Source organism: Pongo abelii, chromosome 21, assembly GCF_028885655.2.
Source record: "Pongo abelii isolate AG06213 chromosome 21, NHGRI_mPonAbe1-v2.0_pri, whole genome shotgun sequence".
Classification (NCBI taxonomy): Eukaryota; Metazoa; Chordata; class Mammalia; order Primates; family Hominidae; genus Pongo; species Pongo abelii.
In genome coordinates, this window is record NC_072006.2 from 41,525,424 (window position 1) to 41,543,363 (window position 17,940).

The following is a 17,940-nucleotide window of genomic DNA, read 5'->3' on the forward strand; positions in this document are numbered from 1 at the left end:
GTCCTGTGATCACCAGGCTGGAGTGTCGATCGTTTTTATCATCTTACGATCACTGTCCCCGGCCTGTCTCGGATGCCCTCTCCTCCCTCTGAGACCTGCCAGAGACCCATTTCATGGATGAGTAAAGGGAGGCTGACCTTCCTGTGACCACACAGCCAGGGGCAGGCCACCTGCAGGCTTGAATGGGGCCAGGGGGTGGGTTTGGAGCTCAGGCTGGGCCGCGTGGAGGGGCCTGGCCACTAGGCGCTCCTGCCCACCAGTGTCCCTGGAGGGAGATACTGCATGGGTGTGGGCGGGGAGGAGGGGGCACTGTGTGTTCCCAGAGCAGCTGGCAGGGAACAGTGGGTGCCGTGGGCAGGGGCCGGCTGGCAGCCGTCTCCACAAGGCACATCAGCCATCAGCCATCAGGGGTGGGGCAGCTGGGGGCTCTCGGGAAGATGACCTACGGCTGGGAGAGAGCAAAACTTGCCACCTCAGTGTTCACTGTGATCCTCTCCTGACAATGTGCAGGGGCAGGGGTGCTGCTGAGGACCTCTGTGTGCAGGTAGAGATGCCGGGGCCTCTGTGTGCGGGTAGAGATGCCGGGGTCCCTGTGTGCGGGTAGAGATGCCGGGGTCCCTGTGTGCGGGTAGAGATGCCGGGGTCCCTGTGTGCGGGTAGAGATGCCGGGGTCCCTGTGTGCGGGTAGAGATGCCGGGGTCTCTGTGTGCGGGTAGAGATGCCGGGGTCTCTGTGTGCGGGTAGAGATGCCGGGGTCTCTGTGTGCAGGTAGAGACGCTGAAGCCCAGGTTAGCTCTTCTTTCTTTCTTTATTTTTTTGAGACAAGGTCTCACTCTGTTGCCCAGGCTGGAGTGCAGTGGTGTAATCATAGCTCACTGCAGCCTCAAACTCCTGGGTGCAAGCAATTCTCCCCCCTCGGCTTCCCGAGTAGCTGAAACTCTTGGGCACCACCATGACCGGTTACATTTTTTTTCTATTTTTTTTGTAGAGATGGGGGTCTCACTTTGTTGCCCAGGCTGGTCTCAAACTCTTGGCCTCAAGCGATCCTCCCATCTTGGCCTCCTGAGTCACTGGGATTACAGGTGCAAGCCACTGCTCCTGGCCGCACAGTAATTCTGATGGAAGCCTTCCACTCAGCCACGTGGTGGTTAGCCCTCAGCAGGCCGGGCCCCAAGGTTTTGTCTCCTCTTCCAGTTTCTCCTCAGCTCAGTGCTTTGGGGCCTGGTGCCCCAAGAATCTTATCCTCAGTGCCATTACCCCCAGCCCACACCCTTATTCCAGGGCAGGCCTTGGCCTTGCTGTGTGACCAAGGGCTGGCAGCCCCCTCTCTGAGCCTTAGCCTCCTCATCTGCCAAGGAGAAGGGCCCACAAAAGCTCCTGGGGGTTGGGGCTGTGACCCCTGGCCTTGTGAGCTGCCCTGCCCACCCTGTTACGGGGCTGCCTGGTGATAGACTCTGGGATGGTTCCTGGAGTGGGGTGGGGGGGTCTGCGAAGCCTCCTAACCCCTCCAACTCACCAGTCCCTAGATGCTGTCTCCTTCTCAGTGACCTCACTCCGGGGCGTGGGGGCTTGGAGGAGGGAGAGATGGTGGGAAGTGGGTACAGGGAAGAGAAAGCCACCCCTTGTGCCAGTCTTTCCCCCATTTTGCTGCTGAGGAAACTGAGGCTGCAGGACTGAAATTGACATAGCTCCCTCGCCTTTCTCTAAGCGGTCCCAGCTGCAGGCCTTGTCAAAGCCATCCCACCTGCCTGGATCACACTCCCTACCCTCTCTTCACAAACCTCCTAGCCTTTGGGCCTCAGCTGAGATACCCTCTCCTCTGGGAAGGCCACCATGGTTTAGGTGTCTCCTCTTGCCCCTCTGGCCCTTTGGAGCTGGAGATGACTGTCCCTGACAAGACACTGTGGGAAGGGCCACCGTGCTCTGACCTCCGGCTCCCAGGGGCCAGAGAAAAGCTTCCTGGCCCTGCTCTCAGTTTTGCAGGCCTTCGTGACTTGCATTGAACATATCCCTCTCGGGGTCTTCTCCGGGCCCCCTCCTGCCTAGGCCAAGGGCCAGCAGTGATCCAGTTATACCAGAACACACTCTGGCCAGACCTCGCTCTGAACAAGGCCCTGCCCACCTGGCACCCTGGTCCGCCTGCACCTCTGCACCCAGGCTCCCTCCTGGGCCGCCCTTGCTGTGCTCCTCACAGGGGAGGTGGGGTAGGGTGGGCTCTGGTGTCCCTCGGATCTGGCTGGCATCCTGGCTGTCTGCCTTCTAGCTGGGGCAGCCTCCTGGAGCCCCTGTGGCCTTGTGTGTAAAATGAGTGTGGCCACAGCTTGCTACAGGGCTGCTGGGAACATTGGAGGGGAGCGTGAACCCCAGGCGGGAGGATGTGAGGGGGAGAAGCTGAGGGGGAGAAGTGTGGGTTTCTGCACCCCCATCAGCACACCCCATTCCACCCCTGGCCTGGACCAGAGCAGCTGGTGACATTGGGTTTTGCCAAGAGGAGCCCAGGCTCCCTCCTTGGGCGGTTCCCAGGGGCTCTGGGTGGCCGTCCCGGTTAGGGAGACGTGCAGAGGGTTAGGGATTTTCACTTGGCTGCTAAGAGTTGGGATCTCAGGCACACCATTTAACCTGCCTGTGCTTCGGTTTCCTCATCTGTGCGATGGGCTGATGAGTGTGGTGCACGGCAGGTGCCTGACAAGCGCTTCCGCTCTCCCATCAGGGAGAGGATGGCTGCCAATGGGCCAAGTCCCTGCCCACCGCCTTCCGCCTCCATCCCCGCACAGGCCTGATAATATACCCACCACTGCTCTTCCCTGCCCTGCCTCCCACCTCTCCCCTGCCATTGGGGCACTGTTATCAGGAGGCATTCCAGGACTGGCTGAGAACAGCTTCCACCCTGGACCCTTCTGAGAGGATGCGATCACTGATAGATGCCCTGCCGGGGCCTCCTTTGAGGAATGGGCTCTGGGGTATGAGACGGTGGAACCCAGATAGTTTGGGTTTGCCTCCTGGTGCTGGGTCTTATGAGCTGTGTGACATCAGGCAAGCAGCTCCGCCTCTCTGTGCTTCAGTTTCCTCATCTGCAAATCAGGGCCCACCACAGAGGGTTGGGGTGGTTCACTGAGCTCGTAAGCATGGTGCCCCCCACCCAGGAGCACCGTGATGGTGACGCCGTAGCTGTTATCTTCTGAGGACCAACCGTCCCTCCTCCTTGTGGGGCCCCTGGTTTATTTGGCCTCTGTGTCCACCCCGTGATGAGGGCAAGGCAGGAGGACCCCTCTGGACTTTCTCTTCTCCAGGTCTAGGGGACAAGGAGAGGGTGGAGCTGAGAGAGGCTATGTTCAGAAATTGGGAACCTGCTGTGTGATCTTGGATGGCCCCTCTCCCTTTCTGAGCCTCCATTTCCTGGCCTGCTCTATGAGCACGTGGACCTAGCCCCTCATTATCCTTGTCACGATACTTTCAGTAGTTCCTCCCTTGGCCAGCCCAGCCACATGGCTTTTTTTCCCACTATGGCATCTGGGGCGCAGTAGGTGCTCAGCTAAGTCTTGTTGGAGAAGCCCAGGAGTGCACCACTGAGTGGCCGTCCAGGGCTTTCCCACTCCCGGCCTCTTGCTTGTGTGGTCCCCTTTGCCAAGAACGTGGCCCCCATTCATCTCTACTTGTGGAAATCCTTGTCCTCGAAGCCGTTCGCAAATGCTGCCTCCCCCAGGAAGCCTTTCCCAGTTTCTCCCAGCCAGAGGAGATGCTGGTCCTTGGAACACTTGCTCTGAGGCTCTCTGGTGGTCCCTGTTACAGTGCACTGCTGTGTCCATAATAACAGATGAATGGCAAACAGGGACTGTGCCCCTGCTAGGAGCCAGGCACAGGGGGAGGCCCTGAGCTTGTGCTGTCTTATTTCATCTTCCACACCAACCTTGCAAGGTGGATATTAATCCTATTATCCCTCCCTTTACAGAACAGAGAACAGAGGCTCAGAGAAGTGAAGCAACTTGCCCAGCTATGAGAGACAGAGCCAGGATTTGAAACCAGGTAAGCCTGTGTTTTTTCTTAAAAAGGGAAGAAAAAACATCAACACACACACACACACACACAGACACACACGCGCGCGACAGGGAAAAGTAAGTCTCTCTCACACCCAGGTCTCCTTGCCAAAGGCAACCACTTGAAAAAATTTCTGGTGTATCCTTCCAGGGAGATCCAAGCATATATAAGCATGTATATTAACAATTTTTTTAGCATAATGTGAATTTCAATAATGATGGGAATGCCGGGTGTTGATATTTTTAGCTTCTGCACTTGACTCAATATTATACATTTGCAAAGAATTTTTTTTTTTCTCAGACAGGGTCTTACTCTGTTGCCCAGGCTGTAGTGCAGTGTCACAATCATGCTCACTGTAGCCTCGAACTCCTGGGCTCAAATGATCCTCCCACCTCGGCGTCCCAAGGAGCTGGGACTGCAGGCACACGCACCACACCCAGCTAATTATTTATTTTTTTTGTAGAGACAGAGTCTCACTGTGTTGCCTAGGCTGGTCTCGAATGCCTGGGCTCAAGCGACCCTCCTGTCTTGGCCTCCAAAAGTGCTGGGTTTATAGGTATGAGCCATCACCCCTGGCCAGAAATTTCTTTTTTTTAAACAAATGATAGCACACACTCTACCCTGTCCTCAACTGACTTTTTTCTCTTGACAGTGTACCTCAGAGATCATTTATTTGTGCTGCACTTTTCTTGTTCATGGTTGCGTAGTATTCCACTGCATGTATGGTGGTCACACTTTATTTAATTAAGGACAGATATTTTGGTTGTTTCCAGTCTTTTGCTTGTTCTAGACAATTCCACAAATGAATATCCTCAATCATATGCCTTGTGTTCGTGTGTTCTTTTAGGATCAATTCCGCCTTGCAGGGCCAGTGGGTGTGTAATTGTGATCGGTATTGCCAAATTGTCCTTCAGAGAGATTGTGCTGGTGTCACCACACCCTCTGTTCTCCTCACTCTCACCAGCATAGGATGTTATCAAATTTGGGGATAAATTGCATAGGTGCAATTTGCCAATCTGGTAGGTGAACAGTGGCCCCCAGTGTAGTTTATTTGAAAAATGTATATCTCAGCTTTACTGAGATAAAATTCACATACCATACAATTTATCTATTTAAAGTATACAATTCAGTGGTTTTTAGTAGAGTCACAGAATTGTACAATTGTCACCACAGTCAAATTTAGAACATTTTCATTACCCCAGAAAGAAACTTTACCCATTACAGTCACTCCCCACTTCCCCCTAAACTTCCCTTCCCTAGGCCTAGGCAGCTACTAATCTAGTTTCTGTTTCTATAGATTTGCCTATTCTGGACATTTAATAGAAATGGAATCGTTCAAGGGTGCTCTTTTGTGGCTGGCTTCTTTCACTTAGCATGATGTTTTCAAGATTCACTCATGTTGTAGCATGGATCAATATTTCATTCTTTTTTTCTTGCCAAATAATATTCTATCATATGGATATACCATATTTTATTTATCCATTCATCAGTTGATGGACATTTGGGCTTTCTGGCTATTATGGGTAATGCTGTTCTGGACATTCATGCACAAGTTTTTGTATAGACATATGTTTTTCATTTCTTTCGAGTGTGTACCTAGGAGTAGAGTTGCTAGATCATATGGTAATTCCGTGTTTAACTTTTTGAGGAACTGCCAGACTGTTTTTGCAAAGCAGCTGCACCATTTTACATTCCCATCAGCAATGTCTGAGGGTTCCAATTTCTCCACATCCTTGCCAACATTTGTCTTTTAGATTCTAGCCATCCATCCTAGTGTCTGTGAAGTGGCATCTCATTGTGGTTTTGATTTTTTTTTTTTTTTTTTTTTGAGACAGGGTCTCACTCTGTTGCCAAGGCCCACTGCAGCCTCAAACTCTTGGGCTCTAACAATCCTCTCATCTCAGCCTCCTGAGCAGCTGGGACCAAAAGTGTGTGCCACCACGCCTGGCTAATTTTTTTTTTTTTTTTAATTTGTCGAGATGGGGTCTCATCGTGTTGCCCAGGCTGGTCTTGAACTCCTGGGCTCAAGTAATCCTCGCACCTCAGCCTCCCAAAGTGCTGGGATTACAGGCATGTGCCACTGTACTCGGCTGTTTTGATTTGTATTTCCCTAATTACTAGCGACATTAAGCATCTTTTCATGTGCTTATTGGCAATTTGTATATCTTCTTTGGAGGAAAGTCTATTCAAGTTCTTTGCCTATTTTTATTGTTAATGTAATCTATTTTTTTTTTCTTAGAGACAGGGTCTCACTATGTTGCCCAGGCTAGTCTAGAAGTCCTGGCCTCAAGTGATCCCCCTGCCTCAGCCTCCCAAGTACCTAGGACTATAAGTGCATGCTACCATGCCTGACTTAATTTTTTTTTTTTTAAATTTTGTAGAGATAGGATCTTACTCTGCCACCCAGGCTGGAGTGCAATGCTGTGATCATAGCTGACTGTAACCTCAAATTCCTGGGCTCAAGCAATCCTCCCATCTCAGCCTCCTGAGTAGCTAGGACCACAGGCATGCAACACCACGCCTTGCTAATTTTTAAAAAATTTTTAGCAGGGGTCTCACTATGTTTCCCAGGCTGGTCTCAAGCTCCTGGCCTCAAGAGATCCTCCTGTCTTGGCTTCCAAAGCACTGGGATTACATGCATGAGCCACTGTAAGATTTTCATATATTGTAGATACAAGTCTCTTGTCAGATATATGATTTGCAAATATTTTCTCCTATTCTGTGGGTTGTGCTTTTACTTTCTTGCTGTTGTTCTTTGGAAAACAGAAGTTTTAAATTGTGATGAAGTGCAGTTTATTTTTCCTTTTGTTGCTTGTGCTCTAGGTGTCGTATTTAAGAAATCATAACCTGGCCAGGGGTGGTGGCTCACACCTGTAATCCCAGCACTTCGGGAGGCCGAGGCGGGTGGGTCACCTGAGGTCAGGAGTTAGAGACCAGCCTGGCCAACATGGTGAAACCCCGTCTCTACTAAAAATACAAAAATTAGCCGGGCGCATTGGCAGGCACCTGTGATCCCAGCTACTCAGGAGGATGAGGCAGGACAATCACTTGAATCCGGGAGGCGGAGCTTGCAGTGAGCTGAGATAGCACCATTTCACTCCAGCCTGGGCAACAGAGTGAGACTCCGTCTCAAAACAAACAGACAAATAAACAAACAAACACAAATAAACCAACCAAACAAAAAAAGAAATCATAATCCAAGGTCATAACATTTATGCCTATATTTTCTTATGAGAGTTTTTTATTTTTACCTCTTTCATTTAGGTTTGTAATCCAATTTGAGTTGACGTTTATGCAGGATTTGAGGAAGGTGTCCAGCTTCTTCTCCCTTGAATTGTCTTGGCACCCTTGTATAAAATAATTGACTGTCAATGTGAGTGTTTCCTTTTGGACTCTGAATTCCCCTCCACTGGTTTATAAGTCTACACTTATACCAGTACCATGCTGTTACTGTTGTTTTACAGTTTTGAAATTGAAAAGTGTGAGTCCTCAAACTTTGTTTTTCTTAAAGACTGTTTTGGCTATTCTGGGTCCCATGACTTTCCATATGAATTTTAAGATCAGTTTGTCAATTTTGGCAAAGAAACTAGCTGGGACTTTGATAGGGAGCAGACCAATTGGGGAGTATTGCCATCTTAATAATATTTAGGCTTCTGAGCCATGAACACGGGATGTCTTTCCATTTCTTTTGATTTTTTTTTGTAGTTTTCGGAGTATAAGTTTTATACTTTTATTAATCTTATTCCTAAGTAGTCTTTTGATGCTATCATAAATTTCCTTCTTAATTTTATTTTTGGATTCTTCATTGCCAGCCTATAGAAATACAATGTATTTTTGTATATTGATTTTGTACTTTACAGCCTTGCTGAACTCATTTATTAGTTCTACTGATTTTTTGATGGAATTCTTAGGATTTTCTATATATAAGATCCTATTATCTGCAAATAAAGAGAGTTTTACTTCTTCCTTTCTAATCTGGATGCCTTATGTTTCATTTTCGTTCCTAATTGTCCTGGCTAGAAGCTCCAGTACAATCTTGAATAGAAGTGGTGAGAGTAGATATTCTTGTCATTTCTGATCTTAGGGGGATGGCACACAGTCTTTTACCATTAAGTAGGATATTAGCTATGGGGTTTTCTATTTCTTTTTTTTTTTTTTTTTTTAAGACGGGAGTCTCACTCTGTCACCCAGGCTGGAGTGCAGTGGTGTGATCTTGGCTCACTGAAACCTTTGCCTCCTGGGTTCAAGCGATTCTCCTGCCTCGGCCTCCTGAGTAGCTGGAATTACTGGCATCTGCCACCACGCCCAGCTAATTTTTGTATTTTTAGTAGAGACGAGATTTTACCATGTTGGCCAGACTGGTCTCTAACTCCTGACCTCACGTGATCCACCCGGCTCTGCCTCCCAGAGTGCTGGGATTACAGGTGTGAGCCACCACGCCCGGCCTAGCCGTGAGGTTTTCACTGCTGCTCTTTATCTGGGTGAGGGGGTTCCCTTCTATTGTTTCTGTCATGAAGGAGTGTTGGATTTTGTCAAATGCTTTTTCTACATGTATTAGAATTATTACATGGTTCTTGACCTTTATTATATTGGTATAGTGTATCACATTAATCGATTTTCAGAAGTTAAACCAACTTTGGCTGGGCTTGGTGCCTGATGCCTGTAATCCCTGCACTTTGGGAGACCAAGGCGGGAGGATTGCCTGAGGTCAGGAGTTCAAAACCAGCCTGGCCAACATGGCGAAACCTCGTCTCTACTAAAAATACAAAAATTAGCCGGCTGTGCTGGCAAGCACCTGTAATCCCAGCTACTTGGGAGGCTGAGGAACGAGAATCACTTGAACCCAGGAGGTGGAGGTTGCAGTGAGCCGAGATCGTGTCACTGCACTCCAGCCTGGGTGACAGAGAAAGACTCTGTCTCAAAAAAAAAGTTAAACCGATTTTATATTCCTGAGATTGGTCTTACTTGGTCATGGCGTCTAATTCTTTTCATATGTTGCTGGATCCAGTTTTCTAGTATTTTGTAGAAGATTTATATATATGTAATATATATATTCATTTTCATAAAAGTTATTGGTCTGTAATTTTCTTTTCTTGTGATGTCTTTGTGTGGTTATGGTATCGGGGTAATACCGGCTTCAGAAAATGAGTTGGGAAGTGTTTCCTAGAGAAGAACTGGTATAATTTCTTCTTTAAATATTTGGTAGAATTCACCAGTCCAGCTATCTGGGCCTGGGCTGCTTCTGTGAGAAGATTTAAAATTAATAATTCCATCTCTTTACTTACTTTAGATTTATTTGAATTTTCTATTTCTTCTTCTTTTTTTTTTTTTTCTTTTTTGAGACGGAGTTTCACTCTCGTTGCCCACGCCGGAGTGCAATGGCGCAATCTTGGCCCCCCTCAACCTCCGCCTCCTGGGTTCAAGCAATTCTCCTGCTTCAGCCTCCTGAGTAGCTGGGATTACAGGCATGTGCCACCACGCCCGGCTAATTTTTTATTTTTAGTAGAGACAGGGTTTCACCGTATACATGTGGGCCAGGCTGGTCTTGAACTCCTGAACTCAGGTGATCCGCCTGCCTTGGCCTCCCAAAGTGCTGGGATTACAGGCGTGAGCCACCGTGCCCAGCCTATTTCTTCTTATTTTTGATAATTTGTGTTTTTTTCCTAGGAATTTCATCTAAGTTATCTAGTTTGTTGACATAGAATCATTCATAGTAGTCTCTTGTAATCTTTCTTTCTTTAAGGTTAGTAATAATGTCTTCCCTTTCATTCCTGAGTTTAGTAATTTGAGTCTTCCCTTTTTTTTGTGTTCAATCTAGCTAAAGGTTTGTCAATTTTGTTGATCTTTTCAAAGAATCACCTCTTGGTTTTGTTGATTTTCTCTGTTGCTTTTTATTTTTTATTTCATTAATTTCTGCTCTAATCTTTATTCTTTCTTTCCTTGTATAGCCTTAGGTTTAGTTTGCTCTTCTTTTCCCAGTGTCTTAAGGTAGAAGTTTAGGTTATTGATTTGAAATCTTTCTTATTTTTATTTTTATTTATTTATTTATTCTGAGACGGAGTTTCGCTCTTGTTGCCCAGGCTAGAGTGCAATGGTGTGATCTTGGCTCACTGCAACCTCCACCTCCCAGGTTCAAGCAATTCTCTTGCCTCAGCCTCCCAAGTAGCTGGGATTACAGGCACCTGCCACCACGCCTGGCTGATTTTTGTATTTTTAGTAGAGATGGGGTTTCACCATGTTGGCCAGGCTGGTCTTGAACTCCTGACCTCCAATCCACCCCCCTTGGTCTCCCAAAGTGCTAGGACTACAAGCGTGAGCCACTATACCCGGCCTATTTCTATTTTTTGAGAGAGGGTCTCACTCTGTTGCCCAGGCTGGAGTGTAAGTGGCACGATCATGGCTCATTGCAGCTCTGAACTCCAGGGCTGGAGCAGTCCTCCTGCGTCAGCCTCCCGAGTAGCTGGGACTACCAGCAGGTGCCACCATGCCTGACGATTTGTGTGTGTGTGTGTGTGTGTTTTAGAGATGGGGGTTTCACCATGTCGCTTAGGCTAGTCTTGAACTCCTGAGCTCAAGTGATCCACCTGTCTCAGCCTCCCAAAGTGCTAGGATTACAGGCGTGAGCCACCACATCTAGATGGTTTCTTTTTTTTTTTAAATATAGGATTTTACAGCTAGAAATTTCCCTTTAAGTTCTCTTTTACCACATCCATATATTTGGATATGTTGTATCTTCATTTTCTTTCATCTCAAAGTATTTTCTAAGCTTTTTGGTGATTTATTCTTTGACTCACTGGTTATTGAGGAGCGTGTTGTTTAGTTTTCACATATCTTAATTTTCCAAATTTCTTTCTGTTATTGGTTTCTTCATTCTATTGTGGTTGGAAACATACTTTGTATGATTTCACTCCTTTTAAATTTATTGAGGCTTGTTTTATGGTGTAGCATATGGTCTATCCCAGAGAATGTTCCATGTGTACTTGAGAAGAATGTGTATCTGCTGTTGTTGGGTGGCTGGTATGGTTTGAATTTGCATTTATCTTATGAGTGAGGTTGAGCATCTTGTCATATGTTTGCAAGCCATTTGTTTGCTTTTTCTGTAAACTATATGTTGTCATTTTTCTTATTTTATGGGAGCTTATTATATACATGCTAAGAAAAAAAAAAACACCCTTACCTATCATATGAGTTGCAATTATTTTTCTTTGTTTGTCCTTTGAGCTTGTTTATGATGTCTATTGAGCATTTCAGATTTTTATGTAGATTGATTTATCATTTAAAAAATGGTTTCTAGGTCTCATGTCGTGTTTAGGAAGCTTTCCGCATTCAGAGATATGAAAATTCATTATCTTTTCCCCTTTATACATATATATACACATATATACATATATACACACACATACATATATAAATACATATACACATATGTACATATATACACATACACACATATGTACATATACACACATATACACATATGTACATATATACATACACACATATGTACATATATACACATATGTACATATACACACATATGTACACACACATGTACATATATACACATATACACATATATGTATATATACACATATGTACATATATACATATATGTACATATATACACATATGTACATATGTACATATATACACATATATGTACATATATACACACACACGTATTTTTTTTTTGTGGATATGAGTTTTCGCCATGTTGTTCAGCTGGTCTCAAACTCCTGGACTCAAACAGCCCTCCTGCCTTGGCCTCCCAAAGTGTTGGGATTATAGGCATACGCCACGGCACCCAGCTCTTCCCCTTTTTAGAGCTTTATTGTTTGAGTATTTTGTGGTTTAAATCTGATTGATTTGTAATTTATTGGCATATATCGTGAGATTGAGATCCAGCTTTGTTTTCTGATGGCAGATTGTTGGTCCTAACTCCATCTTAAAAATCATCCACCTTTTTCTCACTGGTATGAACTGCCATCTTCATTATATAGTAAATTCCCATATGTTTCAGGACAACTTTTGGACTCTATTCTGTTCCCCTGATGTACTGATGTGCCAACAGCACACAGTTTTAATTACTGTGTCTTTATAGTAAGGTTTACTGTCTGGCTGGGCTGTTTCTCCCTCATTACTCTTCTTTTTAGGAGTTCTCTGGCTACTGTTATTCATATGTTTTTACTTACAAATTTAGAAATTGACTCGCCTAGTTAAAAAAAGTCTTGGGTTTTTTTTTTAATTGGGATCACGTTGAACTTTTAGATTGATTTATGAATAATTTTTTTTTTTTAGATAGAGTCTTGCTCTGTTGCCCAGGCTGGAGTGCAGTGGCATTATCTTGGCTCACTGCAAACTCCGCCTCCCGGGTTCAAGTGATTCTTTTGCCTCAGCCTCCCGAGTAGCTAGGACTACAGGTGCCTGCCACCACACACTGCTAATTTTTGTATTTATAGTAGAGACGAGGTTTCACCATATTGGCCAGGCTGGTCTTGAATTCCTGACCTCATGATCTGCCCACCTCGGCCTCCCAAAGTGCTGGGATTACAGGTGTGAGCCACTGCCCCTGGCCGATATTTTTATAATGCTAAGCTTTCTTTCATTTTATTTTCTAATTGCAATTGGTATATATACACATAATTGATTTGGGAATGTTAACTTAATTCCCTGCCACTTTACTTAATTTGCTTTTGGTTTAATAGTTTTGCAGTAGATTCTCTTGGATTTCCCAGATTTATACCTATACCAAATACTATAATAATACTCCTCTTTTTTTTTTGAGACAGAGTCTTGCTCTGTTGCCCAGGCTGGAGTGCAGTAGCGCAATCTTGGCTCACTGCAACCTCCACCTCCCAGGTTCAAGCGACTCTCATGTCTCAGCCTCCAGAGTAGCTGGGATTACAGGCATGCGCCACCACACCTAGCTTATTTTTGTACTTTTAGTAGAGATGGGGTTTCACCATGTTGGCCAGGCTGATCTTGAACTCCTGACCTCAGGTGATCCACCCGCCTCTGCCTCCCAAAATGTTGGGATTACAGGTGTGAGCACCTGGCCAATAATAATACTCTTACCTTCTCTTTTCTAATTCCATTTTATTCTTCAATTTCTTTTTCTATTCTTTTTTTTTTTTGAGACAGAGTCTCACTCTGTCACCCAGGCTGGAGTGTAGTGCCATGATCTCCACTCACTGCAACCTCTGCCTCCTGGGTTCAAGTGATTCTCCTGCCTCAGCCTCTCAAGAGTAGCTGGGGTTACAGGTGCCCACCACCATGCCTGACTAATTTTTGTATTTTTAGTAGAGACGAGGTTTCACCATGTTGGCCAGGCTGATCTCGAACTCCTGACCTCAGGTGATCCACCTGCCTTGGCCTCCCAAAGTGCTGGGATTACAGGCATGAGCCACCACACCCGGCCTCTTTCCTTTTTTTTTTTTTTTTTTTTTTTTTTGAGACAGAGTCTCACTCTGCTGCTCAGGCTGGAGTGCCGTGCTGTGATAATGGATCACTGCAGCCTCAACCTTCCAGACTCAAGTGATTCTCTCACTTCAGCCTCCTGCGTAGCTGGGACTACAGGTGCATGCCATCATGCCTGGCTAATTTCTTTTGTGTATTTTTGGTAGAAATGGGGTTTCACCATGTTGCCCAGGCTAGTCTGAAACTCCTCAGGCTCATGTGATCCTCCTGCCTCTGCCTCTGCCTCACAAGGTATTGGGATTACATGCATGAGCCAACACACTTGGCCAAATTTTTGTGTTTTTTTTTAGAGATGGTGTTTTACCATGTTTCCCTGGAGAGTCTGAAACTCATGGGCTCCAGCAATCTGTCCGCCTCAGCCTCCCAAAGTGCTGGGATTACAGGTGTGAGCCACCACACCCAACCCTCTTTTTCTAAGCTAATTGTATTGGCAAGTATCTTAAGAGTGGGGTTAACTGGTGGACACGTATCTTAGTTCATTCAGGCTGCTGTAACAAAATACCATAGACTGGGCAGCTTAAACCATGAACATTTATTTCTCACAGCTCTGAAGGCTGGAGAGTCCAATATCAAGGTGGCAGCAGATTCAGTGTCTGATGAGGACTCTCTTCCTGGTTTGCAAACGGCCACCTTCTTAATGTGTCCTCACATGGCAGAGAGAGACAGGGCTCTGGTTTCCTTCTCTTCTCACAAGGGCACTAATCCCGTCATAAGGACTCCATCCTTATGACTCATCTAAACCTAATCACCTCCCAAGGCCCACCTCCAAACACCACCACACTGGGGATTAGGGCTTCGACATGTGAATCTGGGGTGAGAGACGCACATTCAGTCCATAGTGATATCCTTGTCTTTTCTGGGTTCTTTCCCTGTAAAGGGGCTTTTGTAGGCCTTGGCTCCTCATCAACTCCACCAGACAACACCCCTCAGGACCATGCACAGGGCATGGCACATATAGTAGGCATTTTGGAGGCTTTTGCCTAACTATCAAAGTGACTGCAAGAGAGGGCAAGTGTCTGAACAAGGCCTTCCACAGAAATCATAATAATAGCCAGTTAGATATTGAGCACTTTCTATGTGCCAGGCACTTTACAAATATGACATCACGCTTTCCTCACAATGAGCCCGGCATTATGTAGGAACAATCACACCAATTCCCATTTCCCAAGGCTGCATGGTTAGGAAGTTACAAGCTGGCATCTGAACCTGGCATTCTGGCCTCAGGCCACCTGTATATATATAGGAGATGGAGTTTTGCTCTTGTTGCCCAGGCTGCAGTGCAATGGCACGATGTCTGCTCACTGTAACCTCCACCTCCCTGGTTCAAGTGATTCTCCTACCTCAGCCTATCAAGTAGTTGGGATTACAGGCATGCGCCACCATGCCCAGCTAATTTTGTATTTCTAGTAGAGATGAGGTTTCACCATGTTGGCCAGGCTGGTCTCTAACTCCTGACCTCAGGTAATCCACCTGCCTCGGCCTCCCAAAGTGCTGGAATTACAGGCATGAGCCATTGTGCCCGGCCCCACCTGTAGTTTTTGACTGCTCTGTGATGCTTCTGCTTCCCTGGAAGGTTTAAGATGTGAGCGATGAGGTCATAGGTTGCCCTCTGACCCCTGTGTTGCTTTGGGCCATGGGGTCATTGGCACGGTGGGCGGGGCACCAGATGTAGGTTCTGACACCGCTCTCCTGAACCATGAGCATCCCAGCTCTGCTGCACTCACTTGCTGTGTGGCCTTGGACAAGATTTTAGTTTCTCTGAACCTTGATCCCATCTGTAAAGTGGATGCAGTTACAGTCCCTGCTTCACTGTGCTGTTGGGACAATTAAGAACCAACTGTGGGTAAAGCGCCCAGCCTTGTGCTTGGCGTTCAAGGCCCTGCCACTGCCTCCTCTTCTTCCCTTGGGATGATAATAACAACAGTAAACAACATTGTGTGCTGTTTATTGTGCACTTATTCTTTTCGTGCCACAAGGACTCTCACTCGTACTTTTCAGTTGTTAGGTTTCTATCCCCATTTTAAAGGGGAGGAAACTCACAGGCAAAGTGACTTGCCAACAAAATGTAGCTACTAAGAAGTGCAGCCAGGACTCAAACCCAGGTTTGACTGGAGTCCTCACTCTCAGCTCCTAAGCTCCTGGCCTGCTCTCCACCCTTAGAAGAGGTGAGATGATGTTCTTCAGAGTCAGGAAGGAAGGGGCTGGTGTGTAGTGGCTGAACAGCAGTGTGTTCTGAGCATCTGCGAGCCAGGAGGTGAGAGAGAGTGTGTGGTACCCTGTGGTTGGGCAGATCATTGTGGGAGGATGGGACACACCGTGGGAGACGGCAGCAGCACCAGCTGCAGGGCCGTGTGGACCCAGGTGATGGCTTTAGGCCTCATCCACAGGGTTATGATGGGAAGCTCTTGAATATTTTTAAAAATTCTCACTTTAGAAAATCATGACAAAGTCATTTCTAAATGTCAACTGATACAGGGTGTAAAGTGAAAAAGGGATTTTCCTCTCCCCATCCCACACTTTTGAGATGAAACATTGTGATGAATTTGGAATCCTTCCAGAGCTTTCTTTTTTTTAAGTTTTTTTTTTTAATTTTTAATTTTTATGGGTACATAGTAGGTGTATATATTTATGGGGTACATGAGATATCTTGATACAGGCATCCATTGTGTAATAATCACATCAGGGTAAGTGGGGTATCTGTCACCTCAAGCAGCTATCATTCCTTTGTGTTACAAACAATCCAATTCTACTCTTTTAGTTTTTTTTTTTTTTTTTGTGAGACATGGTCTCACTCTGTCGCCCAGGCAGAGTGCATGTGTGTGTGTGCAATTTCCTTTCTTTCTTCTTTTTTTTTTTTTTGAGACAGGGTCTTGTTCTGTCATCCAGGCCGGAGTGCAGTGGTGCGATGATAGTTCACTGCAGCCTCAAACTCCAGGGCTCAAGTGATCCCCCCACTTCAGCCTCCCAAGTAGCTGGGACTACAGGCTAATTTTTAATTTTCTATAGAGATAGAGTCTCACTGTGTTGCCCAGGCTCAATCTTCTTTACAGAGATAATAGCAGCTCATGTTTGCTACAGGCCCAGCACCACACACACTAAGCCCACTGCCTGCATTATCATGTTTGATTGCTCACAACCCTATTATGTGGGTAGCGTCGTCCCCATTTTCCAGAGGAGGAAACTGAGGCCCTAATATGCCCAGAGGAGATTCCACACTGCCACCGCCTTCTTTTCACTGAAACAGTGTGTTGGGGTCTCTTCTTGGGCCACTCTCAGCTCTCATTCTTTGTAATGGCTGCACTGCTATCCACTTGATGACTGGAGCCCCTTTATTTAACCAGCCCCTCTCTGAGGAACACGTAGGTTGTTAATGGCTTTCCATGGAGAGTTTTAAGCGGGGGAGCCCCGGTTGTCTGTGAGGTTTACAGAGCCGCCTCTGGCTGCGGGGGGAGGGTGGACTGGAGGGGCCCACACTGCTGTGTCCAGGCCCAGGATCACAGGGCCCTGGCCTGAAAGACTGGAGATAGACAGGGTGGAGGGGAGGAATGCGCTTGAGGAAGATTCGGGAACTACCCTAGGGCTCCCCAAGGGCAGAGCCCCACACAGGGCTTGGCACATGGCAGGTGCTCTGTGAATACCTGGAGAATGACTGGGGTGGGATGTGCAGGGGTGTCGCTGAGTCAGTGATGGGGATGGGGGTCGGTGGGGGATGCAGGCTTAGTGGGAGGTGCTAGGCCAGTTGGGGACCTGCTGAGCTCAAGGCACTGGGAACGCCGAGGGAAAAGTTCTTATGGCAGCAACTCGGCACCTCTCGAGGGAGCGAGCCATAGTGCAGGCTGAGGAGTCCAGAGCCCGCGGTGAGGAGTGGCTTCCCGAAGGAAAGGGGCCACCTTTTCCTGGGAACCTCAGGCAGCCCCAGTGTGGGGCCCCCACTGCTTCCCCTTGACCCCCGCAAGGGTCTATCTGTACCTTGGAGGCTGCAAGTGGCGGAAGAGATGAGGGGGGTTGGCCCCTCTCCAAGGAGCAACTCACGGTGACTTGGCGGTTGGGCCTCAGAACCAGGAAGCCCAAGGATACAGCTCTGTGCCAGGGAGGAGGGTGGTCTCCCGTGAGGTCCCACAGCATGGAAGCAGCCCTCCGAGACTAACTCCCACCCTCACTGAGTCATCGAGTGAAGAGCTGTGTAGCTTTTGAGACCAGCCCGGCCAACATGGTGAAACCCGGTGTCTACTAAAAATACCAGAATTAGCTGGGAGTGGTGGCACACACCTGTAATCCCAGCTACTCAGGAGGCTGAGGCAGTAGAATTGCTTGAACCTGGGAGGCGAAGGTTGCAGTGAGCCGAGATCACACCATTGCACTCCAGCCTGGGTGACAGAGGGAGACTCTGTCTCAAAAAAAAAATAAAAATAAAAATAATAATAATTA

The 17,940-nt window shown here is 46.9% G+C and overlaps 1 protein-coding gene across 4 annotated transcripts in view; it reads left to right on the top strand.

Moving 5' to 3' along the window:
- SRC (SRC proto-oncogene, non-receptor tyrosine kinase) overlaps positions 1 to 17,940 on the top strand; it is a 59,968-nt gene that overhangs the window by 16,021 nt on the left and 26,007 nt on the right. For all 4 annotated transcript variants that reach the window (XM_024239044.3, XM_063720658.1, XM_063720657.1 and 1 more), the window contains one exon: positions 3,950 to 4,023. The gene's annotated coding sequence lies outside the window, so the exon portion shown is untranslated. The remainder of the gene's footprint in view (positions 1 to 3,949; positions 4,024 to 17,940) is intronic.